Consider the following 15,447-nt stretch of genomic DNA (forward strand, 5'->3'; position numbering starts at 1 on the left):
CCTGTGACACTTTAGCACTCTGTGGCAGCTCTACCTTAAGCCGTGGATGAATAAAGCTGAAGAACTCAGTTCCGCCCCAGACTACCCTGATGGCTTCCAACATCTGAGTGTGACTGGAATCAGCCATGGCCAACCGAATGGTCAATGACTCCAAGGATGGAGATGTCATCAGCTAGCTGTCTGAGCATGGTCAGTCTTTGTCTTCACCAGATTCATTTAAAAGAAAAAAAAGTTCATCCAAAGAAAATCTGACCAATGCAGGAGACTTTGTGCTGGGAGGGAATGGAAAAGGAGTTTCCCATTGAAGTGGAGGGGGAAATGGCTGGTCAAATACCAAGGTCACAGTCTGTGGAGCACTGCAAACATACTGGCTTACCCACCACCCCATGTGCTCTCCACTCCACACCTGGACATAGAGTTTTATTATTTTGTGTTGGAGAAAAAGGCAGATGAGCAGGTATGGCCCTACCACAGCACTGTTCCCTCTTTCAGAAATGGAGACATTGTCTGTCCCTATCACATCCCTTTAACTGTGCTGAGCAGCTCCTGTCACCTCTGTTCTCTCTATGTTATGGGATATGTGTGGCCACAGGCCCTAAGAAACCACATAGGGATGTGAAGGTTTTACAGCTCCCTAAACCTACTAAAAGCCCTTTTTGTTTTTGCAGAGGAAATGTCTACTGTGTGTCTAAATCATGTTTCCTTGCCTCCTGTCCTTCCCAAGGCTGAAAACAGCTACTTCCCAAGTCCAACACTTCTCCTTTTGACTGGAGGCTTGAGAGCTAGTGGACTGAGATAGTAATGATGTTTATCAGTTAAGCAAAACATGCATCTAAAAAGCTTCTAATACCTTAACTACCTTATGAATACATAACTTTAGAGGCATAATTCCCAATTATGTTACTGCAAGTAATACAAAGTGACATTTCTACTGCTTATTAATATTAGTACTGATACATAATTATATTACCGTAAAGAAATCTTATAAATCAAGCACTTACTAAGTTGCAATTCTATTGCCTTTCTTCCTGCATTTAGTATTAAGGTACCAAGTCTATTTTCAAGGGTCGTATTGACTTAAGTGAGTATGTCTTGATTCTTGCTAAATAAAATAATAAAATCATAAAATTTTCCTTCAATCTCCTTCTGACGAGGGTTCCTTGTCCTCTCCCTGGCCCAATGGATGGTGTAGATCCCAGCTGTGACCTTTTGTCCTTGCACACGGGGCAGAAAGCCAGAGCTCCATGCCCCACTGCCCAGTATGGTGGAACAGCGCCAGCTGATGTGTAAGGCTATCATCAGAAGGACAGTAAGCTCATGTCTGCTCAGAGGGTATTCAGAGGCTGCTGAAGGGAGCCCTGGTCTGTGGCATCCTCTGCACATCCCTCAAAATCCTGACTGACAACCCTGGACAGAGTGATCAGCTAACCTAGCTCGTCCTCACCTGCAGTGGGTGACAGAGTACCTGGGGTGCTCCACAGGGGACCCAGTGCCCACTGAAGTTAGCATTGCATTTGATCAGACCAAGCTCCAACACTGTGACTAGGGAAAACTCAAATTTGCCTCCCGCTAAAACGACAGAAGACAAAATGTTTGTCCAGGCCTTGCCTCCTCACCCATAGTTCATGCCCCAGCCATTGCAGCACAAAGTTTTACTTCGTTTCTTCTTATGCAACTTAGAAAGAAATAAAAGAAATTATGTCACTACATCAGAAAGAATACCAGGTGAATTAAATCTGAGGCATTTGTAAATTCAGCAGAGCATAATGGCAGCTGGACCTTATCTGTCCAGGAGGAGCACCCTACCCGTGGAAACCATGTTCAGAGCAAGAGGAAGAGCAATGGGACAAAGGCTCAGCATAGCAATGAGACTGCTGTCTTAGATGACTGGGGAGAGGCACACCAGTGAGGCAAGGAGATATGTAAGCAGGGTCAAAAGGACTGCAATCCCTGGGCAAGCACAGGCTGCCAACACTTTCCCCCTAACACAGTAACAAAGATGTTGAGCTGTTGAACAGCAAGTATCTTCTTTGTTACAGCCTTATCCAGCCCCACTGAACAGGCAAGCTCCCACAACCCCCAGCTCAGGTCATGCTTCACTCCAGAGTGCCGACAGCTCGAGCTGGATTGTTGGTCTCCTGTGCTCCTCAGGCTTCGCCCCCAGCCTGGAGTTCTCCACTGCACCTTCAAGTTTCATACCCACGTGTGGGGTGGCCAGTACCCAGCCCCAGGCCTGCAGGCGGTGGAAGGCACTGCAGACCTGGCTGCCAAGACCCACTCCTGGTCCCAGGAGTCATAGGTCCCTTCTAGCAGAACAACCACTGCTTCTGATACCTTCTGCCAGAATGGGATCTGCTGCGCTTGCCAGCCAAACTCAGAGAAAAGGCATCTCTAGGCTCCTTCGGAAGAGCACAGAGGAGCTGCCAATGTGTAACTGAAAGCACTCTATAAGAAACAGAATTGAAAAGCTGCCTGTGTTGACTTTTTTTCCATATTTGCTGCTTTATACAACTGCACATGTGAGAAAGGAAGAATGCTGAGCTTGAATCAAAACCAGAGCATTATCACGGTCTCTTTGAACATACGTCTATATTACTCTATTGAAGCACTTGCTTGGTTTACCTTTTAGGGTTTAAATTTTTCTAAACCTTATATTTAACCCTCTTTTTTTTTTTTCTTTAAGAAGCCAACCAACCAGCTCATCAAAAGAAGACACTGGAGAAGTAAAATACCCCTGTGGAGTTTTCAGTGTTTGAAGCCCTAAATCCTGCTGAGAACCACAGATATCAGATTTACAATACATCATTTTAAATAACCTCTTTGCATCAAGGGATTCTTCAAACAGAGCAGCAGATGTTACTACGTATATTTTGCCTGTTTCTTTATCAAAAAACAAATATAAAGCCTGGTTCTGTAACATAAACTACACTGTCTAGAAGACTATTGTCTCTGTTAACATTAAACTGACATTTGCCTTATCACATTAATGTTATTTCATCACTGTACCAAATTTTAAGACTAGGGCATGAGCATTTAATTTGAATGACTTGTCAGTTTTATGTAACTTACATTTACTTAAATCATTCTTGCCTAAATAATTTTTTTGTGCATGTGTATGTGGCAAGGGTCGAGTACGAAGAACTCTTCTGCTGGGGTTTTCAAGTAGCAAAGTTATTTAGTCCTAGTAATGGACTAAAGCAAGCACTTCACAAAAAGTCTCAGCCCCCTGAGCTAAAAGAGATTGTGTAGTTTGATATCTTTTCTCCTGATCTTGTTAGAAACTGCCACTTTATCTTAGCATGAGAGCAATACTGTGGGGAATGATTTGTGTGGCAACGTGTTATGGTTTAACCTCAGACAGCAAATAAGTCCTGCAAAACTACTCACTCACGCCCCCCACATTGGATTGGACAGAGAATTGGAAAAGTGAGAAAGCTTGTGGGTTGAGATAAAGTCTGTAAGTAAAGCAAACCCCATGCATGTGAGTAAAGCAAAGTGAGGAATTAATCTACTACTTCCTATAGCTGGCAGGTGTGCAGCCATCTCCAGAAAAGCAAGACTCCACCTCCATAATGGCAACTTGGGGAGACAAATGTCATTACTCCAAACATGCCCCCCTTCCTCCATCTTCTCCTGGCTTTATATGTTGAGCACAATGCCATATGGGATTGGTCAGTTGGAGTTAGCTGTCCTGGCCATGTGTCCTCCCAACTCATTGTGCACTCCCAGACTCCTTACTGTTGGGGTGGGGTGAGAGGCAGAATATACCCTGACTTTACTGTAAGCCCTGCTCAACAGTGACTGAAACATCCCAGTATTATCAACACTGTTTCCAGCACAAATCCAAAACATAGCCCTGTACTCTACCCCAGCCAAAATCAGCACATTCTCTACCACTTATTCCATACCATTTATATCATGGTCAGGTCCCACACTGTGCAACACATCCTCCGTAACAACCCTGCTGTCTTCCCATCCTTTGATACACAGATATCATTCCCATAGCCTGTGGACCACTCCTGCATGTAAATGCATGTAAAATGTCTACAAATGTCCACTGAGCTAATTTAGTCCATGACTTCAGGCTCCATCTGTTATGGTGGTAGCTCAGGATAAGTGAAGTGGTGTGTTGCATGGAGTTACTGGGCACCAAAGGCAGCTTGGGCTAGTCACTGCTGCACTTGCACTGCTCCTTGCAAGGCTTGTCCTGCACTAATTGAGGTGGTTCCTGCTGACAGCAAGAAGCACAGTACTACAGTGAGCAGTGAAAGTAAAAATCAGCCACTAATGAGCACTGGGCTCATTACAATCATACAGTCAAGAAAGCCCCATGGCAAGCACAGGAGCCTGTCAATTAATAGCTAAACGGCAAGAACAGCTGTAACTTCAGCCTAGCACGTTTCAATCTGCCATTATCTGGAACCCTTCGAGCCCCACACTGGGAATCAAAAAGGATTTCATGGGTTTAATCCCAGTTGGCAACTAAGCACCACCCAGGATGGGGGAGAGAACTGGAAGAGTATAAGTGAAGAAAACTCCTGAGTTCAGATAAGGGCAGCTTGAAAAATTAACTCTATCCCGGTCAAAACCACCACACAACGAATATAGATCAACTGACTGAAACAACAGAGTTTCTCGAAATGGGGTCATTGTAGGTGTCAGCCCTTAAAAGGTTTTCAGCTCTGCAGAAGTACAAGTAGAAGAAACCAGCTGCTTGCAACGCTCATATCATTCAGTGTAAGTGAATGAACTGTGAATATGCAGAGCTAGCTCTTTACCAAGAAAATATTAAAGTGATTTTACTTGTTAGAAAAATATCCTTCTTAAATTCATGGCATTTTTGTAAGGTTACAGTGCTTGGGCTTACTCAGGAAGATTGCTTTGAGTAGCAACCATGTGTAAGCTTTAAGCTGTAAAGTAATACTAATATAATGTCAAAAAGTGCTGAGGTTGGTATGATATATGTGAGAGACATACATGTGAGATTAGCCTGTAAAATTCAGATGCTGTAGTGTGTAAAGAAAAACTAGATCAGAGAAGGCTTGGGAATAAAAAAGAATTGGTAAAGGTGAAAGTTTATGCATAGAAAGTATATATATGTTTTGATATGTATCTAAATCTTCCCCTTAGCTGCCACTGTAGTTAACATCTTACTTTGCTATGCCATGTTAGAAACCTAAAGAGTATTAGCATGCCATGACAGGTCATGAGCTAAAGTTGGTCTCATGGCTATGTTTTATTCCTTGATGGAGAGCAACTGCTTTGGCTTAGTGATGAAGAGGTATTAACTCATATCAGTGTTTGCTTTCTGTTGAGTGAACACTGAACCTCTCAAAGGAAAATCTGAGAGTTTGACAGGACAGAAATATGTTTACCCTCTGCTCTTTTGAAAAACCCAGCTCTTGCTCCATGCACCACAGACATCTTAATAATCCCTGTCTTCACCAGTCAGGAGTTGGGTCTAGAAAACACTATTCTTAGGACCTAATCCTCGTATGCCTCTTGAAAATGAATGTTCAAATTCACAGAATCAGAATGTTCAAAACACTGAAACATGCAGCAGGATAACACTTCATTTTCCTCATAAAAAAAGGCAAACCCTTCTTGATTTGATGTAAGTATAGACTTCAAAATCACTTTGCTTTAAATCATGAGTTTGCACTTCTGGAAAATCAGATGTTCCTTTTTTTTCTCTGTAAGGTGGAAGATTTTGTTTCTCTTCTCCCCTTCTTTTATTTTCCTACTTTGCATCTTCTTAATTAGTGAGCCTTAGTCCTGTTGCGTTTTCTGGGAGTGAATGTTCTGGTGTAGCAATGCTGCTTAATATCTGTACCAAAGCTTAAGCCAACCCAAACATTTGCATCTGAGATGTATGAGGTTCCTGATCTAGGTACTATTTTAATCATGGTGCTGCTTTCACAATCATTTTACTAAACTATTAAGAGAGAAAGAGAATCATGAGGAATGACTCTCAGAAATCTAATAAAAACCCACTCTAAAACATTGTACAAGGCACAACATTTGTTTTAAATAAAGGGAAATCCTACCATGACAATACTGTGATTAAAATGCCAAGAAAATGGTTTAATAAACATCAGAGACATCATGGGTAACTCTTACTTTAATGATCACTGATTAATTATCATATGGTTCTTATGCTTAATGTTTTTTGGACAAATTAGAAATTCTGCCTCAGGCCGCCAGACACTGCACTCTCAGTGCACAAAATGGATGTGTGCTAAAGAATGACAGGATTTGGTTCAAAATGCTGAAAGCAAGCCAATACAACTGCAGATGCTTGCTCTGTAAATTGTCCCAGGGTCATCATCTGCAGGAGGAAATTACAGGTTTTCAATTGCCCCACAGCACAGCTGTACCAGTAGTTTGTGCGAGAGTCACATGGTAGCCACAGAAGACACATTTTAATTCTACAGTCTCTTACCTTCTTTGGATAAGTTTAGAGGCTGGAGCTAAACATCCCTGCATTTCATTTGTGGCACCTTGCTTTTGAGAGATTGCCAGCACATGCAGGAAATGCAGTAGTACATACATTTGTGTGCACTAAGGCACTTCTTGAGCAGTAGAAGAGCTCAAACAGAGCAACCTAGGTGCTGTTCCTGATAGATCTTATGCAGTCTGTGCTACTAACTCTTCATAGCTTGTTCTGAAGCTTATTAAGTTGTCAGTATTTTCTCTCCTGATTTTTCACTGGTATTGTGCTTTACAGCACTACCTAAAGTTTTGCGAAATATTCAGAATGAAATCAGCAAAATGCATATGCCAAATCGAGATATTAATCTGATAAACTGAGGGTGCAACTTATTTACACATCTGGAGACCAAAAAGCTATGCTTAGTCTATAACCATATAGATTTTTTCCTCACTCCCATAAAACTTAGTCTCAAATTCTGATTCTACAAGCCATTTTTAACCCTGTAAATATCAACACAAGTTCTTCTGTTTTCTTACCATGTAGTTATAATGCATAATAACCTTTAACGGGCAACAAACCTTTAACCTTTAATCTTCAATGGGCAGAGTTCAAACTGTAGTTCTGTTCTCTCAAATATTTTAGCAAAGATTACTGTCTTAGTGTGGCAAGCTCCCCTGGCTGCATCTCCTCAGTAATCTTTCTTAAGAAAGAGAAATAAGGTCTTAAGTACTTCATGTAACTAAAGCCTCTGTTAAATCATTTTGGCATATTAAGAATAGATCAGGAGAAAAGTGAAACTCTTTTTCACCTCTGTTATAATCTGAATTATTCTATCTCTACACTTACCATTGACCAATGATCCTTTTCCTTCCCTTAGGGTGTTTTCAGTGATGATCTTTTTCTGATGAGAAAAAACAATACCTTTTCAAAGAGCAGGTCACTTTGAGGGCACACAGGCTATGTTTATGTTATTTTACTTGGACACATATTCCTTTTGTCATTGGGATTTACAGCACAGTTAATATTTCTCCATGTTTAGTCTTAAGTGACTGCACACCAGTTTTCCCTGAAGGAAAGAATAAATGATTACTGCTGGGGCTGCCCAGCTCTGGTCCTTCCAGATGGTGTTAATCAGATACACACTCGGGTAGCTTGGGACATGCTGAGCTATCCAGTGGTTTCAAACTGAGCAAGTGCAATATTTTTTGAACCTAAAAGCTCAGTGAGTTTTTCTGCAGGGAGACATTATCCAGCACAGACGTAGATAGTACTGTCTACCTCCTGCAGGTTGCCAAAAGCAAGCATGCACTTGCTGGCAAAGGACAGTAAGCAACTTATCAGTTACTCAATAAGGACCACAACTTTCCTCATATGAAAACTTCAGAGGTTTCATACAAGCATCTTATTCAAATGTCATCAGTGCTTCAGCTGAAAACCCCTCTTCTCTCTGCACCTCAGTCTGAGGTACAGTCACAGGACAACAGGATAAGAACCTCTTTGTCACAAGCAAGGGTTGCAGTCCAGCACACCCTTCTTTTATGTCTGAGTTACCCAATCACCTCAATTGATTTAATGTGTCTCTGTGAAGGTTATTTGTCACTTAGAGCAATTTATCCTCAGGTGCTTTGCAGATCTACTCCAGTAATTTGCTGTTAATTAATTGTTTACTTATATAATGTTGTAAATAAAGGGAAAGTGAGGGAACCCCATTTAGGTTCCTAAATAAAAGCCAGCTGTTAAGCCATATTTACCCTCATTAACTCCTGTTTTCATAGCTAGAGCATTGTGAAAGGCTTTGGCTATTGCTATTATATTTTTTATTAAAATCTAGATGTTTAACAAGGTAACAATAAGATCTACTGAGCACTCCTGGCGTGCTGGTTTTAGCTCATAAATCATGGTTTGGATTGGAAGGGACCTTAAGGATCATCTAGTTCCAACATTCCTGCTGTGGAACAGGGACACATTCTACTAGATCAGGTTGCTCAAAGCCTCATCCAACCTGGCCTTGAACACTTCCAGAGATGGGGCATCCACAAGTTCTCTGGGCAACCTGTTCTAGTGCCTCACCACCTAGACAGTGAATAATTTCATTCTAATGTGTAATCTAAACCTACACTGTTTCAGGTCAGAGCCATTGCCCCTTGTCCTATCACTTCATGTCTTTGCAAAAAGTACCTCTCCAGCTCTCTAGCACCTTTAGGTACTAAAAGGCTGCTAGAAGGTCTCCCTGAAGCCCTTTCTTCTCCAGGCTGAACAGCATCAACTCTCTCAGCCTTTTCTCATAGGAGAGGAGTTCTGTTCATTCTGATCATTTTTGTGTCCATCATCTGGTCTCACTCCAGAAGGTCCATGTTCTTCTTATGCTGGGGGTCCCAGAGATGGACACAGTACTCCAGGTGGGGTCTCATAAGGTGGAGAATCAGCTTCTTCAACCTCCTGGTCACATTCCTGATGCAGCCCAGGCTTTCTGGGCTGCAAGTGTACATTGCTTGGTCATGCTGAGCTTCTGGTCAACCAACAACCCCAAATCCTTCTCCTCAGGGCTGTTTAAAATGCATTTAAAGCTATTACTTTACAAGTACATCCATCAGGTTAGACCAGTATGTGTTTTCCTCCAAAACTCCTTTCTATGTGTCAAAAAAGAATAGAGATCTCTGTAGCTGTAAGAAACTGGGAACAAAGATCAGTGCTTTGAATAGCCTCCTTTTCTACAATATTTCCTTAGCTTGTAATGTTAATGCTTAAATATTTGTATCTTTGTAATCTTGAATTTATTCCGTTAAAGATCATACCTTTCTCTTCTCAGAGGGAGCCTCTGCTGTTTGTCTGTTGTTCTTTGATGAGATTTATTAAGGCAGTTGGTGACCTTTCCTATATCCCCTATTGATTGTCTGAAATGGCTTGGCCTGACAAAGGGGAAAATATCTACAGTGTTTTAGGGTGTCTAGGACTTGTTTATTTACCTGGTTGTGCAAGGTACTTACAGAATGACTGGCTGATTGATTTAATGCTACTTTGTACTGCTGCTGGCATCCTTCTGGGAAACAGGACTGGAAAAGGCCTTTCTGCAGCTAAGAGTTTATGCCAGTGTCCATGCATTAACAAACTGCATATAAGGCATTTCAGTCAAAACCATCCCTTGGAACCCATGGCTGTTCATTTGACCAGGGTTTGGGATGGCCTATCTAAGCTTATACATGCTGTTAGACTGCCTGGTGGCAGTGCAGCAAGTTATTGTTGGGACAGACTTGTGTCAAAATCCGTTTAAATGAAAAAGGGAAAAAAGTATCATAAAACATAGCAGAAGAGCCACTCTAACTTCTCTCACCACTATGTAACAGAGCAGAGTAGACACAGGACAAAACAATGTCTTCCTTCAGCAATTCCAATTCTGGATTTATTCTGTGAAGGCCTAGGAAAGAGATCTTGGATAACTGGCGGAGTGGGGATCTGTGGCCAGATTGTGACTGCAAAGTGTGAATGGATCTGGGAGACCTTATTTTACCCTCTCAAACCAAGAATAAACCACTTACGATGGTCCAGAAGCCACAACATGGATTTTCACTTCTGCAGCTAACTTGGGAGAACTGATCCATGTGTTGGGGGTGTGTCAGGAAAAGGTTTTTCACCCAAAGGGTGACTGGAAACTGAACAGGCTTCCCAGGGAAGTGGTCACAGCACCAAGGCTGCCAGAGCTCAAGAAGCATTTGGACAATGTTCTCAGGTACATTGTTCTCAGAATAACCAAATTAGGACATTCTATGATCCTATGAGTCTATATGAGCAGCAAGAATCCTTTGACAGATGGTGAGTGAAGGTGAGGTCTGTCCTGTCACAGGGCAATAGGCCAGTCAAACACTGTGGAACAGCATGTCTACCACAGTTCCTGGCATCTGGGAGCACATGATGGCCACTGGAAGAGCTAAGACCCATATGGAACAAAGGAAAAGGAAGGTGGAGAACAGTTAGATTTGGGATCTGGGGATGGGCAGTACTAAGCTTAGAGATGCTCATGATGCTCTCTTAGGTCAGATGTGTTTTCTCATACTTGAAGGCAGCAAGCTATCGACTCACCACTGAAGAAACAATAAACTTTCTTCTAGTGACTAAATCACCGCAACACTCTGAAACATAACAGCACTGACTCACATCTCTTATCTGTCTCACATCAATAAACACTAATGATGCAAAGCTCTGGATGATGTACATGGAGGCACCTTGCTACTTCTCTTTGCTAAAACTGTATATGAGGGCAATTAATCACAGTGTGGTGACAGTGCATCTGGGATGATCGATCCCCAACATCATTACTAAAGAGATAAGTGATACTACCCCCTTAAAGGCTGGGACCAAGAGCCTTGAAACACTCAAGGGAAAAGTTTCCTTTGCCTCTTAGTACTAATCAGGAAGATAAAAGAACACCTCAGAGGAAGAACTATATACTTCTGGAAGTGCCCAGTTCCATCACAGAAAGTTGAAGCTATCTTAGGATTTTAGTCTTCGGACAGGCATGGTCACAACACGTGGCACTGAGGTCCTGGCTGCAGGACATGCCCTAAAGGCATTCGGCCGCCTGTGACCTCCAAAGTGTGTGCTTTTGCGGTGCCACTTCCAGTCTTTCAACACTTGGTGGCACCAGCAATATAATGAATCAGGGTCACGTCTCCAGCCTTCTCTTGAGCAAAGGGAGCTGTGATCCTGGGAGAGTGAGATGCTACTCATTTATATGTTTAGAGCCTTGACGCAGTGAATGAAAGAAAAACATTATTCTAGGAACAGACCTCAGGTAATAGTAGGATTAGGAGCAGGTGAGGATATAAGATAGGAAAATTGTCTGTGTAGTTTGATTACTTCCACTGTGAAATTATTGCAGCTAAAAAAATCCCACCTGTGATTAAAGGTGGTGGGGTTTTTTGTTTGTTTGTTTGTTTTTTGTTTTTATCCTGTTGTCATAGATAAACCTTCTCCGCAGACTCAGAAAAAAAAGAGAGAGAAAAGTGGTGGAGAGGTATGGCCAGTCCCAGGTCCTGTGACAGTGTTGTCCATGTCTCAGAGAGTGCTGGAGCCAGGATTGGCCCTTGTGGCTCCCCACTTCTCTGGCCACATTGCCGTGCACCAGGCAGCAGAGCAGGATCCGAGTGAGAGGCGGAGACATGCCCTGCCTAACATGGGATGCTAATGGCATCACTTTGGCAGATAAAGCCAAGATCTTTGGAAAATACTCTGCATGCCTTTTTTTTTTTTTTTTTTTTTTTGGGGGGGGAGCTTAAAGGTAGAAGTTTCTAGATGCCAAAGTGCAGGAGATCATGTGCTCACTTTTGATAAATTCCAGGAGTATAGTAACACAGAGCAGAAAGTTGTGGAGTTACTGCCTTACAGAGTACTTTGTATGCCTTCCTTAACATCTGTCATTTGTAACCAATGCCACTGAATGCAGTTATCCAATAAGATGCCAAACTGTCAGCATTTCATTAAAATATGATGCAGGGAGTAGTTCAGTAAACTACTTAGCATGCCAAATGCATAGTATGTGCCAATATATTTATCGTATAATGTTCTTAAGAGCTGCAAGCCTCTGTTCATTGAGAGTAATCAATTCTATTTTCCTATGCAGTGGACCTTGAACCTTGCACTCTCATTGCAACAATTTAATTTTTCCGAGGGAAAATCGGGATAAGTAGATGCAGTACCTCTACCAGGAACATTGGCAATAAACTCTATTGATATGCTGGCCTAAAAAAGCCCCACAGATCTCTGCACACTGTGGGGACAATCTAAAAATACATAATAAAAGCTTGATTAGTACAGCATGCAACACGGTGAGGAGTGTGTGCTGCTGAACAGAAGTAAAGTCTTGACAATGTAAAAGCAACAAAACCAAATAAAGTGATTCAGCAACCAGAGTATTCAGCTCGGCCTTACTGCCATTTGAAATAAAGGACAGTTATGTTTTTAGTGGAGCTGAGAGAATCTACCCCACTGACAGATAATTAACAGTTTGAGGACAGCTTCAGTCCCCTACTCAGCCTTTGGGTTGCCTCATGAAACACTGTCACTTTCTGGGACATATAAATCCCACGTGTCAAAAAGCATGGTTTTCATACACTCAGTGACCTTTCTCGTCTCTTGTATCCCTTCTTTCCCTTTTGTCTGAATACCCCAAAGTGCTTACAAAGACTGTTCCCAGAGAATTACTTGGTGTGCAGCTCTCTCACAGCTGAAATAGGGTCTCTCCTCTGATATTGAAAACTAGGCAGCACTTCATCAAGGCAGGACTTGTATACATGTTCAGCAACCCTCCACCACCTTCTCGATGAGAAGCCTGTCTCCTGAAACCTCCTTGTGCATATCTCTTTCTAAGGCAGAAGGGAAATATCTATGATACCACATATCTCCTTAAATCCTAAAATGGTTTAGTATTGCTGGTTCTACAGCAATACTAATAGATATCATCTATTTTTTCTATAGCTGGGAGGCTCACAGAGGCCCTACCACAGTGTTCTGCTGCTTCAGTTAAACAATACAAACCTAGAAATGAATTTGAGGTAAAATCTCATCTCTTCCACCTCCATTGAGCATCCTGGCCTGTATCAGCAATAGTGTGGCAGTGATTGCCCCTCTATACTCAGCATTGGTGAGGCCACACCTCAAATCCTGTGTTCAGTTTTGGGCCCCTCACTACCAGAAAGACATTGAGGTGCTGGAATCTGTCCAGAGAAGGGCAACAGAGCTGGGGAAGCATCTGGAGCACAAGTCTTAAGAGTGGCTGAGGGGAGCTAGGTTGTTTAGCCTGGAGGAAAGGAGACTCAGGGGAGACCTTATCACTCTCTGCAACTACCTGAAAGGAGATTGTAGCCAGGTGGGGGTCCACCTCTTCTCCCATGTAACAAATGACAGGACAAGGGACAGCCTCAAATTGTAGCAGGGGAGGTTTAGATTGGATATTAGGGAAAATTTCTTCAAAGGGGTTTGTCAAGCATTGGAAAAAGGCTGCTCAGAGAAAGGTTGGGTCCCTATCCCAGGAGGTATTTAAAAGACATGTAGATGTGGCACTCAGGGACATGGTATAGTGGGACTTGGCAGTGTTGGTTGGCAGTACTGGGTTAATGGTTGGACTTGATGATCCTAAAGGTATTTTTCCACCCAAAGGATTCTGTTCTAGTCTAGTCTAGTCTAGTTAATTCTCCCTGACCATGCTTCTAGGGGCTTTATTTCAGATCTCAGTAAGATCTATAAAGATTTGCAAGATTTACAACCTTGAAATTCAGATTACATATTAGAATTCCAAAGGAGGATGTGGAATCCCAGTTCTAAGCTTCAAAAACCAATAAAATAGTACATAGACACATTTATACTTGTATAGACTGAGCTTACATTAGAAACATCTTCATAAGGTCAGATAAGGATTTTTCCCCGAAATCTGTGTCTCCTCAAGACAAGCTTGCTGGAGGGGAAGATGTGGGGAAGAGTGGAAGGAAAGAAGGGAAGAAGCAGAGGAATAAATTCAATTTAAGCATGCACACAAGGACTAAGGAAACCTGTAAACCTATCCAGGGTTATAAATGATAACTGAAGAAAAGGGCTTTTAAAGATGTGAAATCCACCTGCTCTAGCAAGGAGAGCTGAAGACAAATAAAGACTTATGATCTGTGTCAGACAGTTTGCTGCATGTTTGTCCTTCCCAGCACTATTGTGTATTCCCCTGAGGAAAATGGACTTGTTTGCTGCTGTGGAAAAGATAATGGCCCGGAGTGCTGCCTGGAAAGTAACTCCTGTGCTGCTGCATAGCCCTGATACATACAGAGAAAAAAAGTGCTCTTAATTACAGACAAGGCTCAGACTGCATACATCAGGCCAGATGCTCAGAGCGTTTACTACTTTGCCTATGTTTACAACATCCAAGCCCAAATCACAGCTATTTATTGTGGCCTTTCTCCTTCTCTGATCCTCCATTTTGGATGTGCTGGCCTGGCCCTGCAACCGGAGGATACAAGACAGTGGTACCTGTGGGACAGCAGGCAGCATGGCCCCTTTCCTGACCTTAGAGTGCAGGCTCAGACCTCGATTATTTGGAGGATAATACTTGAGTGGTCAGCTCCTATTACAGTCTTAATCACAGTAGAAATATAGTTAATAAATTCTTCTGCATTATGCAAACATTTTTATGGGCTGTGTCAGCTCTTCTGTGAGTGAAAGCTTGTTTTAATCACTCAGGAGAGGATCTGACTGACATAGATGCAGATCTGCTGAATACAGGAGTGAGTAGTCTGGTAGAGTTGCTTTTCAGAGCAAAGTTTTCAGACTTTTCATTTATTTCCAGCTGCTCTTTTGTTTCATACCTGCAATACAGACAACATGACAAAGCATCAATGCCTGAAGCAAAGTCTGCATCAGACCAAGAATTAATTTGAAGGGATGTGTTTACTTCACACTTAATGGAGGACTATGGTCATGCACTTCCTGGGCAGTTTTTAACAGAGGAATTTACACTTAACTGGTAAAATTTTGCTGTTAATCATAAAGCCTATTAGAACAATAGGTTGCTTATAATCATACTGTTTACTGCTTTATCTATGACACTGTATAACACACAATTCCCATGTCTTTAGTACAGTAATTCCTTCCTTCCTCCCTTCCTCCTTTCCTCCCTCCTTTCTCCCTCCCTTCCTCCCTCCCCCCTTCCCTTCCTCTTTCCCTTCCCCCTTACTTTCCCTTCCCTGTTCCCTCTCTTCCTCTACCCCTGTAATGTGCTGACATAGGTGCCAAATAAAGGAGGTCAATGGTGATCAGACCAACTCATTTTAAGTATTGCTATTGGAATGGCATCCAAACACTGCTGATACACTCCTCTCCTCTCTCCCCATTATCAGTGGCTACAATGGCGAACGGGCTATGGTGCAGTCAGAAGGCAAAGAGTAGTCATGGTGCAGTTGGGTATGTCACCATTTCTTCACACTTGCAGAAACATTGGTCCCAGGTCTAGCAGCTTATCTGAGTTTCTCCATTACAGC

General features: G+C 42.3%; 1 long non-coding RNA gene across 1 annotated transcript in view; it reads right to left on the reverse strand.

Moving 5' to 3' along the window:
• The window catches only part of LOC113951800, a 31,291-nt gene extending 22,013 nt beyond the window's left edge, over positions 1-9,278 (reverse strand). The window contains exons 1-2 of the long non-coding RNA XR_003529274.1: positions 9,229-9,278; positions 7,280-7,334 (exon numbers count right to left, since the gene is read on the reverse strand). This is a non-coding gene — a long non-coding RNA (uncharacterized LOC113951800). The remainder of the gene's footprint in view (positions 1-7,279; positions 7,335-9,228) is intronic.
• Between the last annotated feature and the right edge of the window lie 6,169 nt (positions 9,279-15,447).

Source organism: Corapipo altera, unplaced genomic scaffold (genome assembly GCF_003945725.1).
Source record: "Corapipo altera isolate COAL_440 unplaced genomic scaffold, ASM394572v1 0, whole genome shotgun sequence".
NCBI lineage: Eukaryota > Metazoa > Chordata > Aves > Passeriformes > Pipridae > Corapipo > Corapipo altera.